The sequence below is a fragment of the Salvelinus alpinus genome, chromosome 30, assembly GCF_045679555.1.
Source record: "Salvelinus alpinus chromosome 30, SLU_Salpinus.1, whole genome shotgun sequence".
NCBI lineage: Eukaryota > Metazoa > Chordata > Actinopteri > Salmoniformes > Salmonidae > Salvelinus > Salvelinus alpinus.
The window spans coordinates 16,807,122-16,830,357 of NC_092115.1; the positions used below are offsets into that span (position 1 = coordinate 16,807,122).

General features: G+C 42.5%; 2 long non-coding RNA genes and 1 pseudogene across 3 annotated transcripts; all 3 read left to right on the forward strand.

Moving 5' to 3' along the window:
- The first annotated feature begins 266 nt into the window (after positions 1–266).
- LOC139560574 (uncharacterized) lies at positions 267–4,742 on the forward strand. Its single transcript, XR_011671987.1, has 3 exons — positions 267–444; positions 1,822–1,906; positions 3,441–4,742. It is a non-coding gene; the product is annotated as an uncharacterized lncRNA (long non-coding RNA).
- Positions 4,743–10,610: 5,868 nt separating this feature from the next.
- On the forward strand, positions 10,611–15,021 carry LOC139560576 (uncharacterized). Of its 2 annotated transcripts, none has more exons than XR_011671990.1 (4): positions 10,611–12,456; positions 12,857–13,177; positions 13,374–13,474; positions 13,714–15,021. It is a non-coding gene; the product is annotated as an uncharacterized lncRNA (long non-coding RNA). The 2 variants fall into 2 exon arrangements; XR_011671989.1 differs by having other exon boundaries at positions 10,618–12,456; positions 12,857–13,117.
- Positions 15,022–20,419: 5,398 nt separating this feature from the next.
- LOC139560573 (otolin-1-like) lies at positions 20,420–23,236 on the forward strand (annotated as a pseudogene).

Sequence of the window (23,236 nt, forward strand, 5' to 3'; positions counted from 1 at the left end):
AGATTTGAGTCCCTATGCAATCAGAAATCATTCAATAGTGCTTGCAGCATTGAACAACCACAGAGAAAAAGTCACTTTCTTTAGGTTTCATTTCATAGAACAAAGGAAATCTTTCTTTTTTTTTGACATAGGAAATGGTGGCAGAGTTTTTTTTCATACCAAAATCAGGGAAGTCCCAGTCAGGCCAATCATAAACACACATGTACAGTCAGGTTCTTTCAGAGACCAATCATGAACACAGGCGTACAGCCAGGTTCTTTCAGAGACCAATCATGAACACAGACGTACAGTCAGGTTCTTTCAGAGACCAATCATGAACACAGGCGTACAGCCAGGACAACAGGTTTCTATAAAAGCTTCTTGTTTGAGTCCAACATTCACACCATTTTACATTCAAAAAGCACAAGACCAAGGCTAATCCTGTGATACCATCATCATCGGAAGGTAAATTATTCATTTCATTATATGAAGACTGCATGTGTCACGACTTCCGCTGAAGTTGGCTCCCCTGCATGTTCGGGCGGTGCTCGGCGGTCGTCGTCACCGTCCTACTAGCCGCTACCGATCCCTTTTTCGTTTGTTAGTTTCACCTGTGTTTCTGTTGTTTTCGGTTAATGAGCTTCCCTATATTTAGTAGGTAGACCTGCCCTTGTTTTGTGCGGGATTGTCTTTATTTTGTTACGTGTGTGCATTGTAGGCTGAGGTGTATTTTCTTTCTTACACTTGACACCCTGTGGTTTTTGGGTTGTCACGTTGTATGTCCGCGCCCTGTATTTGTTGGGCTTATATTTTGTGTGTGCCTTATTAAAGAGTACTATACCCCAGTGGAACTCTCTCTGCGTCTGATTCCTGCATCCACCTAGTCCCGCGTGACAGCATGTTATTACACTGCACAATGTATATTTTGGTATTGCATTGTTTATATCACACTAACAACGTATGTGTGACGTAGGCCTAAATATGGCTAATTGGGTGAAACTCGAGGCAGAACCCTTTTCTGACTGAGCAGGTGACAAAGATGAATTGCAAAAGCATGGAGCCTGAATATTTTAGCTCTGCAAGTGAGAACACCAAGTACATACCACGTATAAGGGTATACATGATGCAGATTATAAAGCATTAAGAGCAAAAAAACTGCTGTGCAGCAACTCACTGCTTTCCTGAATACAAATAATGTATACAAAATGCTCTAGTAATGCTCCATTAAGAGTAAAAAACAATGACTTCTCAGCACTGTCCTATCAGTGTAATGAACACGAGGGGAGACAGAGAGCTGGTTTCAAGCGCAGGGCGTAGCAGGTGTTTATTGAAAAGGACCACAGGAGGAGGCAGGTAGCTGGGTCCAGGGACAGGCAGAAGGTCATACACATGGGTCCAAAGGCAACAGTATAGGCAGGGAAAAGGCTAGTAACGTAGTCCGGGAGATCAGGCAAGATAGATAGGTAGATAACAGGAAATCTGATAGGCTGAAGTACAGGCAGGGAATAAGCAAAAATGCATCGTTAGTGAGGCGGGCAAAAACTATCGGGAGGAGTAAATCACAGGAAAAACAGAGCTCTGAAAGACGTGTGTCACAACTGGAGAGTGAGATCAGGGGATCTAGGTGTTTGAGAGTGTGGGCTGGAAGCAGACGTTACAATCAGATTCTGAAACTCAAACGTAGGAATAGATTAAATATTCCACCACGACATGTACACTAGAAAATATACATGCTTTAAGTATACTTTGGAGATACAAAAAGTCTAAAGTCTTCATGATGCCTTCATACTGTCATACAGTCTTACATAACTGGTTCAATTATTATTATTTCCCTTTCAACAGCCATTTCAACAGCAATTTCAACAATGTACTAAAACACCATGAAAATCATACTCTTCTGGACGTGTGGTCCTCGGCCTCCCAATTGGTAAATATATAAGTTTCTCTACTTTAACTGTCAATGAACGCTGTCTGGTCTCTTGTCAGGAAGACTCTCAATGTTATTCATTTTTCAAGGCTTCATTCTGTTGCAAACAGTGCATTCAGGCTGTAACACAACATTTTTTGGAGAAGTCAGGGGCTGTGAACTTTCTTGTCATACCCCATTACTTTTTCCCACATTTTGTTGTGTTACAGGCTGAATTTAAAATTTATTAAATTGAGATTTCATGTCAAAGTGGAATTATAATCTTTTTCAAATTAATACAAAATGAAAAAGAGTTGCTTACTGTTAAAGTTGATGATATTTACTAGAAGAGTGAGACAAAGTTGAGACGCTAGACCAGGTGGATAAGGTATGATATTTAAGGCAGTTTATTAAGTTGTAAAGATATCTGACAACACGTGCACGGGCTCGTCCATTTTAGCTCAGAGGGAGCTAGCAGGAGGAGCCCCGACTCATATTGTGCAATACATTTTATACAGTGAAATGACGTAGGTTGATTCTAGTAGTTCTGCTCTCCTGACTGGTCGCTGTGAGTGGAGGGCGGTCCCCTTCAGGCTGATATCAATGTTCCATTGGTTCTCAGTAGTGTTCTTTGTCCTTGGAACTCCCGCCTGAAACAGGGGTTTGTGCGTGTGTGTGTATGCATGCGCGTGCTCGTTCATTGTGGTATGCGTGTCTGGGTTGTCTCTATAGTGACAAGATGTTGTTGTAGACACCAGCAACTGGCCCCCGAGGTCAGAGCTCATAAAAGGTCTGTGTCAGCCATCCATCTCTGTGTGTGGGAGTGTGGTTAGTATCAGGCACAGGCAGAACGTGTTTAACTGTGGGGTGCAGCAAAGTGTTACAACAAAGTCTGCTTTAGTAAAAAAGGCATTATGTCAGTATTATAGCTATGTGTTAAGGTCACATAAAAACATCATTTATTACATTACTAAGGCGACATTGAATGTTCCTCAGTGGTCTAGTTAGTTTTGACTTAAGTAGTTTTAAAAATCTATGGCAAGACTAGAAAATGCCTGTCGAGCAATGATCAACAACCAACTTGACAGCTTGTACAATCCAGTTGTGCAAAGCTTCACAAATCATTTGAGACTTACCCAGAAAGACTCACAGCTGTAATCGCTGCCATAGGTGCTTCCACAAAGTATTGACTCAGGGGTGTTGAATACTTATGTAAATTAGATATTTCTGTATTTACTTTTCAATACATTTGCAAAAAAAATCTAAAAACATGTTTTCACTTTGGCATTATGGGATGTTGTGTGTAGAAAAAAATCTATTTCATCAACTTTGAATTCAGGCTGTAACAAAATGTGGAATAAGTCAAGGGGTATGAATACTTTCTGAAGGCACTATTGTCAAGATTATGTCAATCCTTATCATTACCTTTATATTCATTATCGTTGTCATCAGTAAATTCATTATCCATAAATACCAAATACCGTGCAAATCTAATTATTGATTGCTTAAGAGAGTAAACATATTTTTGAACTGAGAACCTTTCTTCACATTGCAGGGCTGGGGCCAGGGCTAAAGCAGGGGCCAAGATAGCGGATGGAGAACACACGGACCACCTGAAGACCTATGTGCCATCGCTGCCCTCCTGTTACTGCTGCTGGAGGCTTCCGGATGGATAACGCCAACCACTCCGCTTTCTCCCTCCCTCTGTCCCTATCTCTCTCTTTCTCTCTCTTTCTTTCATCATCCTGGAATTAAAGTGTGACTATGTTAACCTGTCAGGTCAGTCAAAAAGATTGCTACTGGTGACACTGAAACCCGGTACTACCTGTGTCAGTATTTGAGATATATATGGTTAAATTCAAAAAGATTTGTAATATTGATATTGCGCGTGACGTAAATATGTCCTTTGGAGTGGAACTTGAGGCAGAAGATTTTTCTGACTCTGGACAGGCGACAAAGATTCTGTGCAAACGTAAACGTCGGAAAAGCATAACGGAGCCTTTACATTTTAGCTCTGAAACTGAGCTCTTCATAAGTACAGAGGGTGCAGATCAGACATTGAGTGTGAAAAACAACATCATAGACTCTTCTCAGCGTTCCATCATATCAGATTCTGATATTTTAGACAGACGCAAACGTAGGAATAGCTTAGATACTCCACCAGATTTTGTAACATGCACACTGGAACATATTCAGTATGTATACTTTGAAGCTTTATGTTTTATGTATACTTTGAAGCTACATAGTCACACTTTAAACCAGATATATCTAATAAAGCCTTCATGACGCCTTCATAATGCCTTCATAATGTCCTACACTACATACATAGAAGCTTCACGTATCATTTGTAAGCAAATGTCATGCCGGAAAAAGGAGGTGTGTAGATGCGGAAGCAGAGATGTGCCGACAGAAGCGAACTTTCGATGCATAATTCCGTTTAAATGGACCTAACGGACGGCGCAGAAGCTGCAAAATTAGGCTTTAGAGAGGTGGAAGGTTGCTGAGTCAATCCACGGACAGGGTATAAAAACACAACTGTGGGAACTGTTGGTCTATGATTCCAGGTACCACCTCCTGCCGTTGTGCCCTTGAGCATGGGACTTAAACCCTAAAACTGCTCTCCATCCAGGGGCGCTGCTCTGTAGCTTATCAACTTAGCTGATAAATGATTTGTGCAGCGCCTATGAAATTTGATGAAGCAGATAATGAGATCAAACAACTAACAATATTCAGTTGTAATGAACATTTAGAAGGTTATGATAGGGTCATACTCACATTGCTCCTATAAATATATTTAGCATTTCATTATCTTTATATTCTGGCTTAGCTTTTTAATGCAATAAAAACTGTGACAAACTATTCAGTGATGCTTTATTTGTACTAATGCAATCCTCATTTTAAACTATGTATTTAAACTATGGCAAATTGTTCCCAATTACCAAGTCAGGGCTTGGAACAAAATGTCCTGCATCATCAGCCCAGCATTGTTGATGCTGTTTTTTTCATCCTCTTGAAAATGAACTCAGTAAATGTACTGGAATGGTCATGTCTTAAAGGTTGACACCAAGGAACAAAGTTCAATGGGATTAACATCTAAACCTTGAAATGGGTGACTGACTGGAAAAACAACTGTCACTGGAGAATGAGATGAATACTGTAAATTAGACCAGTGTTAACAATCTACCTGTTTAAAAACATTCCAGAACGATGTAAACAGTTCCATGATACAAGCGTGCTAGTCAGAGGACACGAGAGCATCGCATTACAAACAAAACAGAAAACAGTACTTATTAATGCAGTTAATGAACACTTGATATTTATCAGTTTCAATTCTATATGTTAAACAGCTGTAAGTATCTGAGAAAATCGGTTGCGGTGCTTTCTCTGGTAATTGTTCAGAAGATTCAGCAATTGTACAATGGCGATGATGCATTATTACCAACTGGGCACAGACATCCTTTCAACGTCTAGTTTTGATTTACATTTGGTTGAGTTGTCAACTAACGGTGAGTTCAACGTGAAATCAACAAATGTCAACATGTCATTGGATTTAGCGTAAAAGTTGGGTGAAAAAAAGACAAAATGCACTTATGTTGATGACTTACAAATCCAGTCAGTTTTCCACGTTGATTCAAAGTCATCACATGTCCCTGCATATTTATGTAGGAAGGCTAGGTTCGACACAACACAAATACAGAAGTTAGACATCGGGATTTACAATTTCCTGTTTTTCAGGAAATTGTAGGCAGAAAAGAGAAACTGATACGATGCCAAATAAATGGTAACTGGGACAGTTGTTCTTCACTGTGCTTGTTGAGACAACGACTTTCACATGGTACATACTTTTCCACTGAGGTATTATTTTACCCAGGTAGATTATTCTCATTGTGTTATTGTTGCATGTTGCAATCAGAATGACAGCACACAAAGACCCAAATGGGTGTAAACAAACCCCAAACTCACTTTCCTTACCATTTGTATTTTGAGTAAATTATCTCTTCAAGGTGTTGTCTTTAATCAACTACACTGCACTCTGTTTCCTCTCAAGGTTTCTTCTCTTGCCAGTGTTGCCCGGTTTTTGAGGAGCATCTAAACTTCATTTGTGTAAAAATACAACACCAGCATAAAGACAGAAAGTGTGCAAGAAAAGATAGATGGGACTTTGTGACTTAAGTCTAACAAACCAGTTATATTAGTCATCACATCTTCTCAACCATGTCAGGTTTAGACTCAACTGTTTCTGGCTGCTGGCCAACTGATTATGTTGTTTTATATTTGTGCACCATCACTGCCTGTGGTGTTGACCTTTGTCACTTTCACTGTGGGAAAAAACAAATACAGGAAATACTTGTTTGTGTGGCTCCCTTTCGCAGTACACTTTTCCAAGGAGTTGTGTGGATGCGGACGCAGAGAACGAACGTTCGATGCATTCAGAAAATGTTTTCAAAGTTGAAACTCATTTACTGCATTTCTGTACAATTAAAACATGTTCAAATGCTATTTGAAGAAGAGCAAAAACAAGCCAAAATTACCCCAGCAGTTATCCCCTTGGCTGCTTTAGATTCATTAACCGCAGTAGATCTGCAAACACATAGCCTATTAGCTATACAATTTTAATGTTATACCCCTGAAAGTGGTGAAATGTCAGAAATGATTTGCTCTGAGAAATTATTTGTGCTGACACATCAGTGACTAAACAAAAACATATGACATTTTTAGGACTATATTGTTTGCATTGTAACGTATGCCGAGACCTATAGGGAAGATACGCCATGTGGAGTTGTTCATTTTAAAACGTATCTTATTTTTTAAAGTGTTCTGCAATTCTACTCATTTTGCCATGTGGCAGGCAAGAAAACAGCAGCCGTTTTACAGCTAATTTCCTGATTTCCTATTTTGCCATGGAGTGGAGATAAATGTTTGCAGTTTTAAAGCAAATTTCCTGCAATTCTACACATTTTGTAATGACTTATGCCATGTTAATATGATATGAGTGCCCAGTAATGTGGAAATTGAGCAAGTTTAGATGACTAAACTGCTTGGAGTAACCCTAGATTGTAAACTGTCATGATCAAAACATATTGATGCAGTAGTAGCTAAGATGGGGAGAAGTCTGTCTATAATAAAGCGATGCTCTGCCTTCTTAACAACACGGGGGCATACCCCACAAGACATGCCACAAGAGGTCTCTTCACAGTCCCCAAGTCCAGAACAGACTATGGGAGGCAGTTCTTTTTCAGTTCTGCCCACACATTTTCTATAGGACTGAGGTCAGGGCTTTGTGATAGCCACAACCTTGACTTTGTTGTCCTTAAGCCATTTTGCCACAACTTTGGAAGTATGCTTTGGGTCATTGTCCAATTGGAAGACCCATTTACGAACAAGCTTTAACTACCTGACTGATGTCTTGAAATGTTGCTTCAATATATCCACATAATTTTCCTTCCTCATGATGCCATCTATTTTGTGAAGTGCACCAGTCCCTCCTGCAGCCAAGCACCCCCACAACATGATGCTGCCACCCTCCGTGCTTCACGGTTGGGATTATGTTCTTCAGCTTGCAAGGCTCCCCCTTTTTCCTCCAAACATAACAATGGTCATTATGGCCAAACAGTTCTATTGTTGTTTCATCAGACCAGAGGACATTTCTCCAAAAGTACAATCTTTGTCCCTATGTGCAGTTGCAAACCGTAGTCTGGCTTTTTTATGGCAGTTTTGGAGCAGTGTCTTCTTCCTTGCTGAGCGGCCTTTCAGGTTATGTCGATATAGGACTCGTTTTACTGTGGATATAGGTACTTTGTACCTGTTCCCTCCAGCAACTTCACAAGGTCCTTTGCTGTTGTTCTGGGATTCATTTGCACTTTTCGCACCAAAGTATGTTCATCTCCAAGAGACAGAACGCGTCTCCTTCCTGAGTGGTTTGACAGCTGCGTGGTCCCATGGTGTTTATACTTGCGTACTATTGTTTGTACAGATGAACGTGGTACCTTCAGGCATTTGGAAATTGCTCCCAAAGATGAACCAGACTTGTGGAAGTCTACAATTTTTTTTCTGAAGTCTTGGCTGATTTCTTTTGATTTTCCCGTGATGGCAAGCAAAGAGGCACGGAGTCTGAAGGTAGGCCTGAAATACATCCACAGGTACACCTCCAATTGACTCAAATTATGTCAATTAGTCTATCAGAAGCTTCTAAAGCCCTTACATAATTTTCTGGAATTTACCAAGCTATTTAAAGGCACAGACAACTTAGTGTATGTAAACTTCTGACCAACTGGAATTGTGATACAGTGAATTATAAATGAAATAATCTGTCTGTAAACAATTGTTTTTAAAATGACTTGTGTCATGCGCAAAGTAGATGTACTAACCGACTTGCCAAAACTATAGTTTGTTAACACAACATTTGTGGAGTGGTTGAAAAAACAAGTTTTAATGACTCTAACCTAAGTGTCTGTAAACTTCCGACTTCAACTGTATATGGTTGAATCATCAGCATACATGGACACACATGCTTTGTTTAATGCAAGTGGCATTGGTCATTGGTAAAAATAGAAAAGGGTAGAGGGCCTAGAGAGCTGCCCTATGGTACACCACACTTTACATGTTTGACATTAGAGAAGCTTCCATTAAAGAAAACTCTTTGAGTTCTATTAGATAGATAGCTCTGAATCCATGACATGGCAGAGGTTGAAAAGCCATACCACAATTTTTTTCAACAACAGGTTATGGTCAATAATATCAAAGGCTGGACTGAAGTCTAACAGAACAGCTCCCACAATCTTCTTATTATCAATTTCTTTCAACCAATCATCAGTCCTTTGTGTCAGTGCAGTACATGTTGAGTGCCCTTCTCTATAAGCATCCTGAAAGTCTGTTGTTAATCTGTTTACAGAGAAATAGCATTGTATTTGGTCAAACACAATTTTTTCCAATAGTTTGCTAAATGTTGGCAGCAAGCTTATAGGTCTGCTGTTAGAACCAGCAAAGGCCGCTTTACCACTCGTGGGTAGCGGAATTACTTTGGCTTCCCTCCAGGCCTGAGGACAAAGACTTTCCTCTAGGCTCAGATTAAAAATATGACAGATAGGAGTGGCTATAGAGTCAGTGTCACGTCCCTGACCTTATTTCCTTTGTTTTGTCTTTGTTTAGTATGGTCAGGGCGTGAGTTGGGGTGGGCAGTGATTGTTCCTGTGTCAGTGTTTGTGCCACACGGGACTGTTTCGTTCGTTCGCTCGTGTGTACGTTCCTGTTCGTGCGTTCTTGTTTTATGCTCTCAAGTACAGGTCTGTTCACGTCGTTTTGTTATTTTGTATTTTGTCAAGTCTTCTTCGTGTTCGTCTTTCTTTAATAAATCATTATGTATTCAACCCACGCTGCATATTGGTCCGATCCTTGCTCATCCTCAGACGAGGAGGAGGACGAGCGTTACAGAATCCCCCACCAACCAAGGACCAAGCAGCGGGGTAACAGGCAGCGGCAGCAGGAGCAGAGTCTGGATTACACTACGTGGGAGGAGATCGACAGGTGGGCGATCGACCCAAGGAGAATGCCGGAGCCCGCCTGGGATTCTCTGGAGGAGTGTGAGGAGGGATACCGGCGAATGGAGGCAGCACGACGACGCGGTAGGAAGCCTGTGAGTCAGCCCCAAAAAAATCTTGGGGGGTGGATACAAGGGAGTGTGGCGAAGTCAGGTAGGAGACCTGCGCCAACTCCCCGAGCTTACCGTGGAGAGCGAAAGTACGGGCAGACACCGTGTTATACGGTAAAGCGCACGGTGTCTCCTGTACGTGTGTTTAGCCCGGTGCGGGTTATTCCACCTCCCCGCACTGGCCGGGCTAGATTGAGCATTGAGCCAGGTGCCATGAAGCCGGCTCAACGCGTCTGGTCTCCAGTGCGTCTCCTCGGGCCGGCATACATGGCACCAGCCTTACGCATGGTGTCCCCGGTTCACCAACACAGCCCAGTGCGGGTTATTCCACCTCCCCGCACTGGTCGGGCTACGGGGAGCATTCAACCAGGTAAGGTTGGGCAGGTTCGGTGCTCAAGGGAGCCAGTACGCCTGCACGGTCCGGTATATCCGGCGCCACCTCCCCGCCCCAGCCATGACCTGCCAGTGCCGTCAGCCAGCCATGACCTGCTAGAGCCGCCCGCCAGCCATGACCTGCCAGTGCCGTCAGCCAGCCATGACCTGCCAGTGCCGTCAGCCAGCCATGACCTGCCAGTGCCGTCACCAGCCATGACCTGCCAGTGCCGTCAGCCAGCCATGACCTGCCAGAGCCGTCAGCCAGCCATGACCTGCCAGAGCCGTCAGCCAGCCATGACCTGCCAGAGCCGTCAGCCAGTCCGGAGCTGCCCCTCAGTCCGGAGCTGCCCCTCAGTCCGGAGCTGCCCCTCAGTCCGCAGCTGCCCCTCAGTCCGGAGCTGCCCCTCAGTCCGGTGCTGCCCCTTAGTCCGGTGCTGCCCCTTAATCCAGTGGGGTTTATATGGAGGGTCGACATTAAAAGGAGGCCACGGAAGCGGGGATTAACTATGGTGGGGTGGGGACCACATCCAGAGCCAGAGCCGCCACCGTGGACAGATGCCCACCCAGATCCTCCCCTATAGGTTCAGGTTTGCGGCCGGAGTCCGCACTTTGGGGGGGGGGGGGGGGGGGTACTGTCACGTCCCTGACCTTATTTCCTTTGTTTTGTCTTTGTTTAGTATGGTCAGGGCGTGAGTTGGGGTGGGCAGTCTATGTTATTTGTTTCTATGTTTAGGGTTGTTAACTAGCCTGATATGGTTCTCAATCAGGGGCAGGTGTTTTACGTTTCCTCTGATTGAGAACCATATTTAGGTAGGCTGTTCACACTGTTTGTTTGTGGGTGATTGTTCCTGTGTCAGTGTTTGTGCCACACGTGACTGTTTCGTTCGTTCGTTCATGTGTACGTTCCTGTTCGTGCGTTCTTGTTTTATGTTCTCAAGTACAGGTCTGTTCACGTCGTTTTGTTATTTTGTATTTTGTCAAGTGTTCTTCGTGTTCGTATTTCTTTGATAAATCATTATGTATTCAACCCACGCTGCATATTGGTCCGATCCTTGCTCATCCTCAGACGAGGAGGAGGACGAGCGTTACAGTCAGCTACCATCCTCAGTAGCTTTCCATATAAGTTGTCAATGCCAGGAGGTTTGTCATTATTGATCGATAACAATAATTTTCCCACCTCTCCCACACTAACTTTACAAAATTCGAACTTGCACTACTTTTCTTTCATTAATTGCTCACTGTTCGTTGTGGGCATTTCCTGCCTAAATTGACCCACTTTACCAATTAAATAATAATAAAAATAATTGCCAACATCAAATGGTTTTGCAATGAATAAGCCATCTGATTCGATGAAAGATGGAGTTGAATTTGCCTTTCTTCCCATAATTTCATTTAATTAACAGGTGCATGTTTATCAATAATTGGAAGAAGCAATAAAAATAAATTCATCAAGTGCAGCGCCTGGATGCTCCTTATTAATCACATCGGACCAACAAATATTTCTAACATCATCCACATAAGACTCACAGCAAAATCTTTTGTATGATCTATTATAGACTATTTTAGGCCCAGCTGTTGGAACTTTGGCTTTCCTGGATATAGCCACTATATTGTGATCACTGCATCCAATGGGTACGGATACAGCTTTAGAATAAAGTTCTACAGTATTAGTAAAAATATGATCGATACATGTGGATGATCTTGTTTCTGTAGTGTTTGTAAACACCCTGGTAGGTTGATTAATAACCTGAACCAGATGACAGGCACTGGTTACAGTAAGAAGCTTCCTCTTGAGCAGACAGCTTGATCACAACCAGTCAATATTCAGGTCCCCAAGAAAGTAGAATGCTCTGTTTACATCATATACACTATCATGCGTTTCACACATATTATTTAGATACTGACTGTTAGCACTTGGTTGTCTATAGCAACACCCCAAAAGAAAAGGCATTAGATGTGCCAAGTGAACCTGCAACCACAACACTTCAATAACACTTGACATAAGACCTTCTCTAAGCATTACAGTGATATGGCTCTGAATATACACAGCAACACCTCCCCATAAGCATTTATGTCTCTTCTATAGATGTTGTATCCTTGTATTGCTTCTGCTGTATCATCAAATGAATTATCTAAGTGAGTATCAGAAATGGCTAATATATGAATGTTATCTGAGGTTAGCAAGTTATTGATTTCATGAACCTTATTTCAAAGGCTACATATATTAATATGGGCTATTTTCAGCCCTTTCCTGGGGGGCTTATCAGAGATAGATATAATACTGAAAGAGCAGACAAAGCAAGAGAAAAACATATACATTCAGCAGTCCATTAATCATTTGGTGTGAGTGATAGTTCTAGAGTCAGGAGGACTGGGTTTCCTAAAGGTTGGTAGGATATTGGATCAAGGGGGTCATGGAGGCTTGTTTAAAATACATTCATCCCTCCCTCTGCGGTTTGTGTTTAGGACCCTTCCCCTTTGAGGTGGTGCCAGTGTGGTGCTGCCATCCCGATGCCTGACAGTACGGTCCTGATCCATCTCATGTAGGGTATGACGTATTACTAACTCTGTGGTGTGTGTGTGTGTGTGTGTGTGTGTGTGTGTGTGTGTGTGTGTGTGTGTTTGTGGCAGCCATGTAGAACATCACAGAAACACAAGGTGAAAGGAAAGAACGTCCTGTGTTGTATGTTATCCTAGAGCTTCATTACCATGTCCCTCAGTTTTTCACCTTGTGTCCATGCCGACCTACCCTTCCTCATATTCGCCAGTGTATCTGTCCCTTTGTCTCCTCTCATTGGTCAAGCTAAGGCAAGAGGCTAGCAGACACAATAAAAGGGGAGGGGTTTGTTGTTAGAACAACCAAATGCAGGGAATGGAGTGAACAGCAAACCATTTCATTGAAAGGTAAGCACTGAACGCTTCATGTGAGGTAACTTTTTTCGTTTTAGTCAGTGCTCAGAAGGGGAGGAGGTGTCGCACAACACAGTCTGAGCTTCAGGCAGACCACCACCACCACGGCCCCATCCAGCAGCCTGGGCACTGAGGAGACCACCGAGGATACCATGACGGTCGCCTACTCTCTGTCGCCCACTGACAGCACCACCAACACGAGCGACACCTACTCCATAGAATTCCACACAGATGCCATGGTGCCCCTTGGGGCCGGTCTGGGGAACTACACCCTGGACGACACCCAGTTCTTCACGTCTGTGAGTACTGTCCGCCTGAGAGGGGCCCCCCAGGGCCGGCAGGAGAGAGGGGACTTCCAGGTAGACTAAATAATATAAATTGTGTTGATTTCACTATAGATTGAATACAAGTATACATAGTACTGTAGTGACTAGTAACCATGACAGTAGGTTGCGTGTGGTGTTTTTGCAGTTATATTGTCTTCATGGTGTGTACTCCTAAATATCTCCTCATATCCCCAACCCCCTACCTTTGCTCTTCCCCGCCTTCTCCCAGTCTTTTTTCAGGTGTACCTGGAGTGAAGGGGGATGTTGGATTCATGAGACCTCCTGGATTAGATGGAATGGCTGGAGCTACTGGATTGGAATGAGATAAAGGTAAGCTTGCCAATTCTCATGTACAACTTTTAAAGCATGTAATCTGGGTTTATACATTTACAGTCCAAAGTGTGAGCTGCTGTGCTATCTGTTATCTCATTCCTGAATACGTCACTATCTGGTGCTGTTTTTTATCAAATCGCTAACTTTGATCTAAAATAGAGTATTCATGCTGGGGACTGATTGCTAACCTCATGTGGTGACACGTTTCAGATAACAATCCTTCTCTCTTATGATAGGTGAGAAAGGAGATCAAGGAAACATGGGGATGCCTGGTGCTCCGGGGCTACTTGGGAGACAAGGAGAGAAAGGTCTACTCCCGAACAAGAACGACAGCATCTTCACCGTCTTCCTGCTCTATGCCAACCCCAAGGCCTGACATACGACTTTGCCTGTGAACCCGGCTTGACCTCTGCATGAGCTTTATCTGACAACTTATGTTGACTGAATCGCCTCCAAACTCTTTTCACTACTTTTCGTGGAATATCTAATCAAAGGGAAGAGAGACTGCAGATTCTTTCAAATAACACTTTATTATAACATTTGCAAAAATGAAGCAAATCAACCATCACCAAGAATGGTTCAGAGTTGAAAGCTTAACAAACATAGCCAGGTCTCTGCTTTTATAGAGAAAATACAACCCCTTTCTGTATACGTGGCAGTCAGCAGATAGTGTGTAAAAGGTAATAGGTTTTCTGTGCGGACTTAACACAGCACAAGGTTGATAGCCTGAGGGCTCAACCGTCTAACTGCATTCACAACAGCAAAACACTATAATGTGCTCCTTTCTGCAAGTTTCCATACATGTGACCTTCTGTAGATAGTAAACCCACGCGATGTCACATGCTGCGGTCGCACCCAAGTGGACCTTATTTATACGCCCAGTCTTATGACTAAGTCCCACAAAGACACGTTTGTATCAGGTTAGAAAAAACACTAGCATATAACAAGAGACAATTCTTTAAAACAGTAAAACACGGGATAGCATACTTACTTTCTGACTTTATTGTCCCCATAGGGACATTTTGTTGCAGTGTCATGTACACGTTTAAAGTGGCGTTTAAATACAAAACAAAATTGACAATACAACTTTCATAACAGTTACATACAAATAAAACATTTTCTAAAAAAAGACTAGCCTGCTGGCCTTACTGAGTCGATAGGAACATTAGCCCAAGCTATTTAGGAGGGATATCACACCTGGCACAAATGATTGTCTAGTTCTGTTTTTCCTGCTGAGGGGTGCCCTATACCTGCGCCCAGAGGGTAGTAGTTCAAAGTCAGGGTACATGGGGTGGCTTGGGTCTAAAATGATTTTGTGAGCCTTGCAGAGGGCCCTGACCTTAAAGATCTCATCCAGTCCTGTCTGTTTGACTCCAAGTACCTTGCTGAGGAACCTGACCTTAAAGATCTCATCCAGTCCTGTCTGTTTGACTCCAAGTACCTTGCAGAGGGCCCTGACATTAAAGATCTCATCCAGTCCTGTCTGTTTGACTCCAAGTACCTTGCAGAGGGCCCTGACATTAAAGATCTCATCCAGTCCTGTCTGTTTGACTCCAAGTACCTTGCTTGCTGTGGTGATAATCCTTCTCAGCATATTTCTCTGGCTGACAGTGGCATTGCCAAACCAACAAACAATACAACAAGTTAAAATACTCTCAATGAAAGATTTGTAAAACAGAGTCAGTATAGTACAGTCTACATTAAAAGATCCCAGCTTTTTGAGAATGTACACTCTCTGGTGGCTCTTTTTGTAGATCAGGTCTGTACATTTACTCCACTGAAGCTTATTGTCCAAGAGGACACCGAGGTATTTGTATTCCTTTACTATCTCTATATTCTGACCTCTGATAGATGTTGCAGAGGTAGGTGTTGTTCACTTCCTGAAGTCTATGCACATCTCTTTGGTCTTGTTGGTATTGAGGACCAAGTGTGATTCCTCACACCACTCTACAAAGTCATCTAGGACCGGGCCATGATGTAGCATGACTAATCATGTAATTTTCCACAATATTTCCTCCCTATCAACTGTTGTGTCTTTGCTATCGTTAAATTGAAGACATAGTTTTTGTCATAGATTCCTATAATTAGGGATTACGCGATCACTTGAGTAATAACGTAACTAATTAACTATGAATTCGAGGGCACCAGGGAAAGTTATTAGATTACAAAGTTATAATTTCCCAATATAACCTTTCAGATATTTTCATATCTGATCAATGGTCTTCTAATTAATGATTTATTTACTCTACCTTACGTCAGTCTCATTCCAAACGTCGTAAATCGTTGATCTGCACGAACCCAGTCTTCACTATGAGTCATCCATACATCAATTGTCTTAAATCATTTATTTATTACTAACTAATTAATTCACAGAAATGCATAAACAAACAAACTTAAAATAGTTACATGAAATGGTGGGAGGAATATGCCCTAGTGGGCTAAACCGGCATGGCGGCTGTTAGACAAAGGGAAAGTTGCGTTCGACTAAGAATTCACTACAGAGTCCATAACTATAACAATTGACATGCTAATCCTTACACATGAACGCTCACTCATTCGGGAACAATTGCAATCAACATATATATAGTTACGTTCAGTGTGTGTGTCGCCTTGGTCGTTGGAGAGAAGTTCGTTTTGGTTGTGGATTGTTCAGAGTGTCATTCGTTATAGAATGGATGTTTCGGCGGTTGTCTTTCTTCGCGTTCAATGATACCGAATTCCTAGCTGCAGACTAGAAGTCAATATCAAAACTTGTTATTATTGGTATAAGAGTTTTACCACGTGGTATATTGACCTTCGTTCTCCCCATTGAGGATAAACATGGTCACAACCTTTGTCCTCTCGTGATTGAGAGAAACATGGTCTAAATTGGTAATTTCTTAAAGTTGGCTTTTATTCAGATAGCAGAGACGGGTGGTCCCATGGTCTCTGACCCAACTGGCTCAGGGGCGGTCCTTGGATTTAGTTCAAATACAACAGGGAGTTGTATTTTCCTTCATTAAACAGTTCAAAATCATATTACACAATTATACAAACAGTATCATACTCACTCATTCGTTTTATACAACACACAGATGTAAACCTCATATCTGAGGTTATTATATAAACAGCGGTATGGTAATGTGGTCCCACAGTCTCACATGAGTTTCCCACGTGGTGACAAATGGACCGGTTCATAGCTGGACTGTCCACCGATCTTTCCTACTTGTGCAGGAATATGAAATATGTTCGTACCTCAAGTTCTGTGAGGTGGAAGAGAATTCCTTTGTCCTGAAAGTTTACCCTCTGTCTTAATACTGTTTAGCCATGAGGAGATCCTCAGGAATTTACAACGTCTCTCTGTGATCACAGCATGGGTTGAAGGAGGAAAGGGGGAGGCAGGGAGAGGGGGATGGGGTTTGCTATACCCACGCAGGCAACGTCATGACACAACCTAATAGAAAATTACTGACAAGCATTTTCATAAAACAAGCATTAACATGAGGAAAAAGAGGGTAAAGGAAATACTTTCTTATACTTAGTACATTACATTGTAAATGACCTCCGTTGTCATTGAGTTTCAACCCTTCACATAGTACAATTCATTCTCAGAAGGGGGAAAGGAACATATGAATTTAAACATCAGTACATACTTTATCACCACACACAAGGCAATAACTTCGTTGAGACTGTCCATATTGCCACAGAGTTACCATGACGGTAGGGGTCAGAACCAGGAAGACTATCAAAAACAGAATAGCAAAAGGAGTACGGGAATAACACACTGGTTGACTTGACTAACATACAAGACAAACTGGCACAGAGAGACAGGAAACACATGGATAAATACACTGGGGAAAATAAGTGACACCTGGAGGGGGTGGAGTCAATCACAGGAACAGGTGAAACAGGGGAAACAGGTCAGGGCGTGACAGGCACACTCTTATGCAAACAGGGATCTTATGCAAACATTCTGTCATTGTATGTACTTAGCCTCCGGCTACAAATACATTTTGCACAATGAATCATTCTATCTAACCCATAACAACAGCGCCTCTTCAACCTCAGGAGGCAAAATAAATTTGGCTGAACACCAAAAAGCTTCACAAACTTTTACAGGTGCAAAATTGAGAGCATCCTGTCAGGCTGTATCCCCACCTGGTACGGCAACTGCACCGACACAACCGCAAAGCTCTCCAGAGGGTGGTGCGGTCTGCCCAACGCATTACCGGTGGCAAACTTCCCACCCTCCTGGACACCTACAGAACCCGATGCCATAGGATGGCCAAAAAGATGTTCAAGGACATCAACCACCTGAGCCATTGCCTGCTCACCTCGCTATCATCCAGAAGGCGAGGCCAGTACAGGTGCATCAAAGCTGGGATCGAGAGACTGAAAAACAGCTTCTATCTCAAGGCCATCAGATTGCTAAACAGCCATCACTAGCACATCTGCCTGTAGACACAGATTAGGAATGACTGGCCACTTTTAGAAATGGATCACTAGCCACTTTAATAATGTTTCCGTATCTAGCATTACTCATCTTGTATGTATAAACTGCACACTACACTATTCTATGGTATCTTAGTCACTTTTAAATTGTATTTACATATTGCATCACCCATTTCATATGTATATACTGTATTGTATTCTATACTGCACCACTGACTGTTAAACAGTAATTTCCAGCACATCAGAGGCTGCTGCCTACAGACATAGATTAGGAATCACTGGCCACTTTAAGGAAATGAAACACCAGCCACTTTAATGTCTCCATATCTTGCATTACTCATCTCATATGTATAAACTGTACTCGGTGAAGTACTGTACACTATTCTACGGTATCTTAGTCACTTTAATTGTGTGTAAATATTGCACCACCCATCTCATATGTACAGTTGAAGTTGGAAGTTTACATACACTTAGGTTGGAGTCATTAAAACTTGTTTTTTCAACCATTCCACAAATTTCTTGTTAACAAACTATAGGTTTGCCAAGTCGGTTAGGACATCTACTTTGTGCATGACACAAGTCATTTTAACAACAATTGTTTACAGGCAGATTATTTCACTTATAATTCACTGTATCACAATTCCAGTAGGTCAGAAGTTTACATACACTAAGTTGACAGTGACTTTAAACAGCTTAGAAAATTCCAGAAAATTATGTCATGGCTTTAAAAGCTTCTGATAGGCTAATTGACATAATTTGAGTCAATTGGAGGTGTACCTGTGGATGTATTTCAAGGCCTACCTTCAGTCTCAGTGCCTCTTTGCTTGCCATCATGGGAAAATCCAAAGAAATCAGCCAAGACCTCAGAAAGAAAATTGTAGACCTCCACAAGTCTGGTTTATCATTGGGAGCAATTTCCAAATGCCTGAAGGTACCACGTTCATCTATACAAAAAATAGTACGCAAGTATACACACCATGGGACCACGCAGCTGCCATACCGCTCAGGAAGGAGACCCGTTCTGTCTCCTAGAGATGAACGTACTTTGGTGCGAAAAGTGCAAATCAATCCCAGAACAACAGCAAAGGACCTTGTGAAGATGCTGGAAGAAACGGGTACAAAAGTATCTATATCCACAGTAAAACGAGTCCTATATCAACATAACCTGAAAGGCCGCTAAGCGAAGGAAGAAGCCACTGCTCCAAAACCGCCATAAAAAAGCCAGACTACGGTTTGCAACTGCACATGGAGACAAAGATCGTACTTTTAGGAGAAATGTCATCTGGTCTGATGAAACAACAATAGAACTGTTTGGCCATAATGACCATCGTTATGTTTGGAGGAAAAAGGGGGAGGCTTGCAAGCCAAAGAACACCATCCCAACCGTGAAGCACGGGAGTGGCAGCATCTTGTTGTGGGGGTGCTTTGCTGCAGGAGGGACTGGTGCACTTCACAAAATAGATGGCATCATGAGGCGGGAAAATTATGTGGATATATTGAAGCAACATCTCAAGACATCAGTCAGGAAGTTAAAGCTTGGTCGCAAATGGGTCTTCCAAATGGACAATGACCCCAAGCATACTTCCAAAGTTGTGGCAAAATGGCTTAAGGACAACAAAGTCAAGTTATTGGAATGGCCATTACAAAGCCCTGACCTCAATCTCATAGAATATTTGTGGGCAGAACTGAAAAGGCGTGTGCGAGCAAGGTGGCCTACAAACCTGACTCAGTTACACCAGCTCTGTCAGGAGGAATGGGCCAAAATTCACCCAACTTATTGTGGGAAGCTTGTGGAAGGCTACCTGAAACATTTGACCCAAGTTATACAATTTAAAGTCAATGATACCAAATACGAATTGAGTGTATGTAAACTTCTAAAACACTGGGAATGTGATGAAAGAAATAAAAGCTGAACTAAATAATTCTCTACTATTATTCTGACATTTCACATTCATTAAAATAAAGTGGTGATCCTAACTGACCTAAGACAGGGAATTTTTTACTAGGATTAAATGTCAGGAATTATGAAAAACTGTGTTGAAATGTATTTGGATAATGTATATAGTAAGCTTCTGACTTCAACTGTATATATATCGTATATCATCCCTCTCGCTGCTGTTGTGTTTAGGACCCTTCCCCTTTGAGGTGTTGCCAGCGTGGTGTGGTCGTCCTGATGCCTGACAGTATGGTCCTGATCCATCTCGTGTAGGGTATAATGTATTACTAACTCTGTGGTGTGTGTGGGGCTGTGTGCTCATGCACGTGTGTTTGTGGTAGCCATATAGAACATCATATCACAAAGGAAAATAATGTCCTGTGTCCTATGTTATCCTAGAGCTTCATTACCATATTCCTCAGGTTTTCAGCTTGTGTCCATGCCGACCCACCCTTCCTCATAATCCCCAGTATATTTGTCCCTTGGTCTCGTCTCATTGGTCAAGCTGAGGCAAGAGGCTAGCAGACACAATAAAAGGGGAGGGGTTTGTTGTTAGAATCACCAAATGCAGGGAATGGAGTGAACAACAAACCGTTTCATTTAAAGGTAAGTATGGGCTTCAGGCAGACCACCACAGCCCCATCCAGCAGCCTGGGCTTTGGGGAGACCACTGAGGATACCATGATAGACGCCTACTCCCTGTCGCACACTGACAGCACCACCAACGCGAGCAACACCTACTCCATATGGGAACTACACCCTTGACTACAGCCAATGCTTCACGTCTGCCAGTGCTGCCTGTCTGAGAAGGGCCCCAGGGGGAGAGGGGACCCGAGGGCCGGGAGGAGAGAAGGGACTTCCAGGTAGACTAAATAATATAAATTGTGTTTATTTCAGTATAGATTGACTAAAAGTATACATAGTACTGTAGTGGCTTGTGACCATGACTGTAGGTGGTGTGCTTGCAGTTATATTGTCTTCATGGTATGTTCTCATAAATATCTCCTCATGTCCCCATCCCTCCGCTATTACCCTCCTTCTCCCTGTCTTCTTTCAGGTTTACCTGGAGAGAAGGGGGGTTGTTGGACTCATGGGAACTTGTGGACTGGATAGAATGGCTGGAGCAACTGGACTGGAAGGAGATAAAGGTAAGCTTGCCAATTCTCATATACAACTGTTAAAGGATGTAATCTGGGTTTATACATTTACAGTCCAAAGTGTGAGCTGCTATGCTATCTGTTATCTCATTCCTGAATACGTCACTATCTGGTGCTGTTTTTTTATCAAATCGCTAACTTTGATCTAAAATAGAATATTCATGCTTGAGACTGATATCTATCCTCATATGTTGACATGTTTCAGATACCAATCCTTCTCCCTCTCTTATGATAGGTGAGAAAGGAGATCAAGGAAACATGGGGATGCCTGGTACTCTGGGGCTACTTGGGAGACAGGGAGAGAAAGGTCTACAATACTCCCTAGATTTCATCAGAGTAATGTGTAGTACCACTAGCATCATGGAGTAACAATACAGAGTAACATGACGAAATGCTAGTGATAGAAAATAGTAGTGTTCTTAGACTGAATGTAAACTGTTGTTTCACTATCAAAGAATTTCTTGCTACAGTAAGTAGTGGTGTAAAGTACTTAAGTAAAAATACTTTATGCTTAAGTAGTATCTGTACTTAACTATTAACATTTTTGACTACTTTTACTTCACTACCTTAAGAAAATATTGTACTTTTTACTCCATACATTTTCCTTGACACCCAAAAGTACTCGTTACATTTTGAATGCTTAGCAAGACAGCAAAACGGTCAAATTCACGTACTTATCAACAGAACATCCCCTGTCATCCCTTCAGCCTCTGATCTAGCGGACTTACTAAACACACGTTTTGTTTGTATCATGTTTGAAGGTAAGACCCAGGTGCAGACAAAATAACAAAAGTTTATTAAATCGTTCACGGGCAGGCAAAGGTACAGGACGGCAGGCAGGACCAGAGTCAGGTCAGGCAGAGGTTGATAATCCAGAGTAGTGGGACGAAGGTACAGGACAGTAGGCAGGCAGGCAGAAAGGTCGAAAACTAGAAACCAGGCACTATAGACAGGCCAGGCGCAAGAGGAAAACCGCTGGTAGGTATCAATGAACAAAACGAACTGGCAACAGACTAACAGTTCTCACAGGTATAAACACACAGGGGATAATGGGGAAGATGGGCGACACCTGGAGGTGGGTAGAGACCAACACAAAGACAGGTGAAACAGATCAGGGTGTGACAGTTTGTAAATGATGTCTAAATGTTGGACTGTGCCCCTGGCTATCCGTACATTTAAAAAAAGAAAGAAAATGGTGTCGTCTGGTTTGCTTAATCTAAGGAATTTGAAATGATTTATACTTTTGATACTGAAGTATATTTTAGCAGTTACATTTAGTTTTGATATTTAAGTACTTTTTAAAACAAATCAAATTCTACTCAAGTAGAATTTTGCATTTAACCTTTATTTGACTAGGCAAGTCAGTTAAGAAACAAATTCTTATTTACAATGACAGCTTAGGAACAGTGACAACTTAACTGCCTCATTCAGGGGCAGAAGAACAGATTTTTCAGCTCAGGGATTCGATCCATCAACCTTTCGGTTACTGGCCCAACGCTCTAACCACTAGGCTACCTGCCTTCCTATAGGCTCTGGCTTCAGTTTGGGCCTCTTTCCTAGCAAGTCCCATTCCCCTCCCGGCCTGCCTGTCGAGTTCAACAAGATCCTCTACAATGAGGAGGAAGACTAGTACCTGATGCTCAGCAAGTTCAACTGCACTCACACGGGGGTCTACGTGACCTCCTACCACATCACCCTACGCAACCGGCCCCTGCGTGCCACATTGGTGATTAACTGTGTGAAGAAGCGGTGGACGCTTGACTCCCTGTATGGCCAGGACATCAACCAGGCATCAAATCTGGCTCGGCTGCGTCTGGCAGCAGAGGACCAGGTGTGTCTGGAGACGCTGAGGGACTGGAACATAGTTTACTCCAGCAGCGAGGACTACAGTACCTTCACCGGCTTCAAGCTCTATGCCTGGCCTGACCTACGACCAGGCCCAGGCCCAGGCCCATGGCCTGACCTACGACCTTGCCTGTGAACCCGGCTTGACCTCTGCATAACATTGACCTCTGCATGACAACTTATGCTGACTCTGAATCACCTCCAAACTCTTTTCACTACAATGATAAATCATCTCTGTCAATATAACTACTGCTACTAACAATGTTCCTGCTTATTGCTATCAAAATAATCTGACTAAATGTTTGCTGTATTTGGATGGTGAAGGCTGTAACACTTTATGCAATGTTTACACTTTCTTACAATGCAATAAAACACTACTAATGCTTGAAA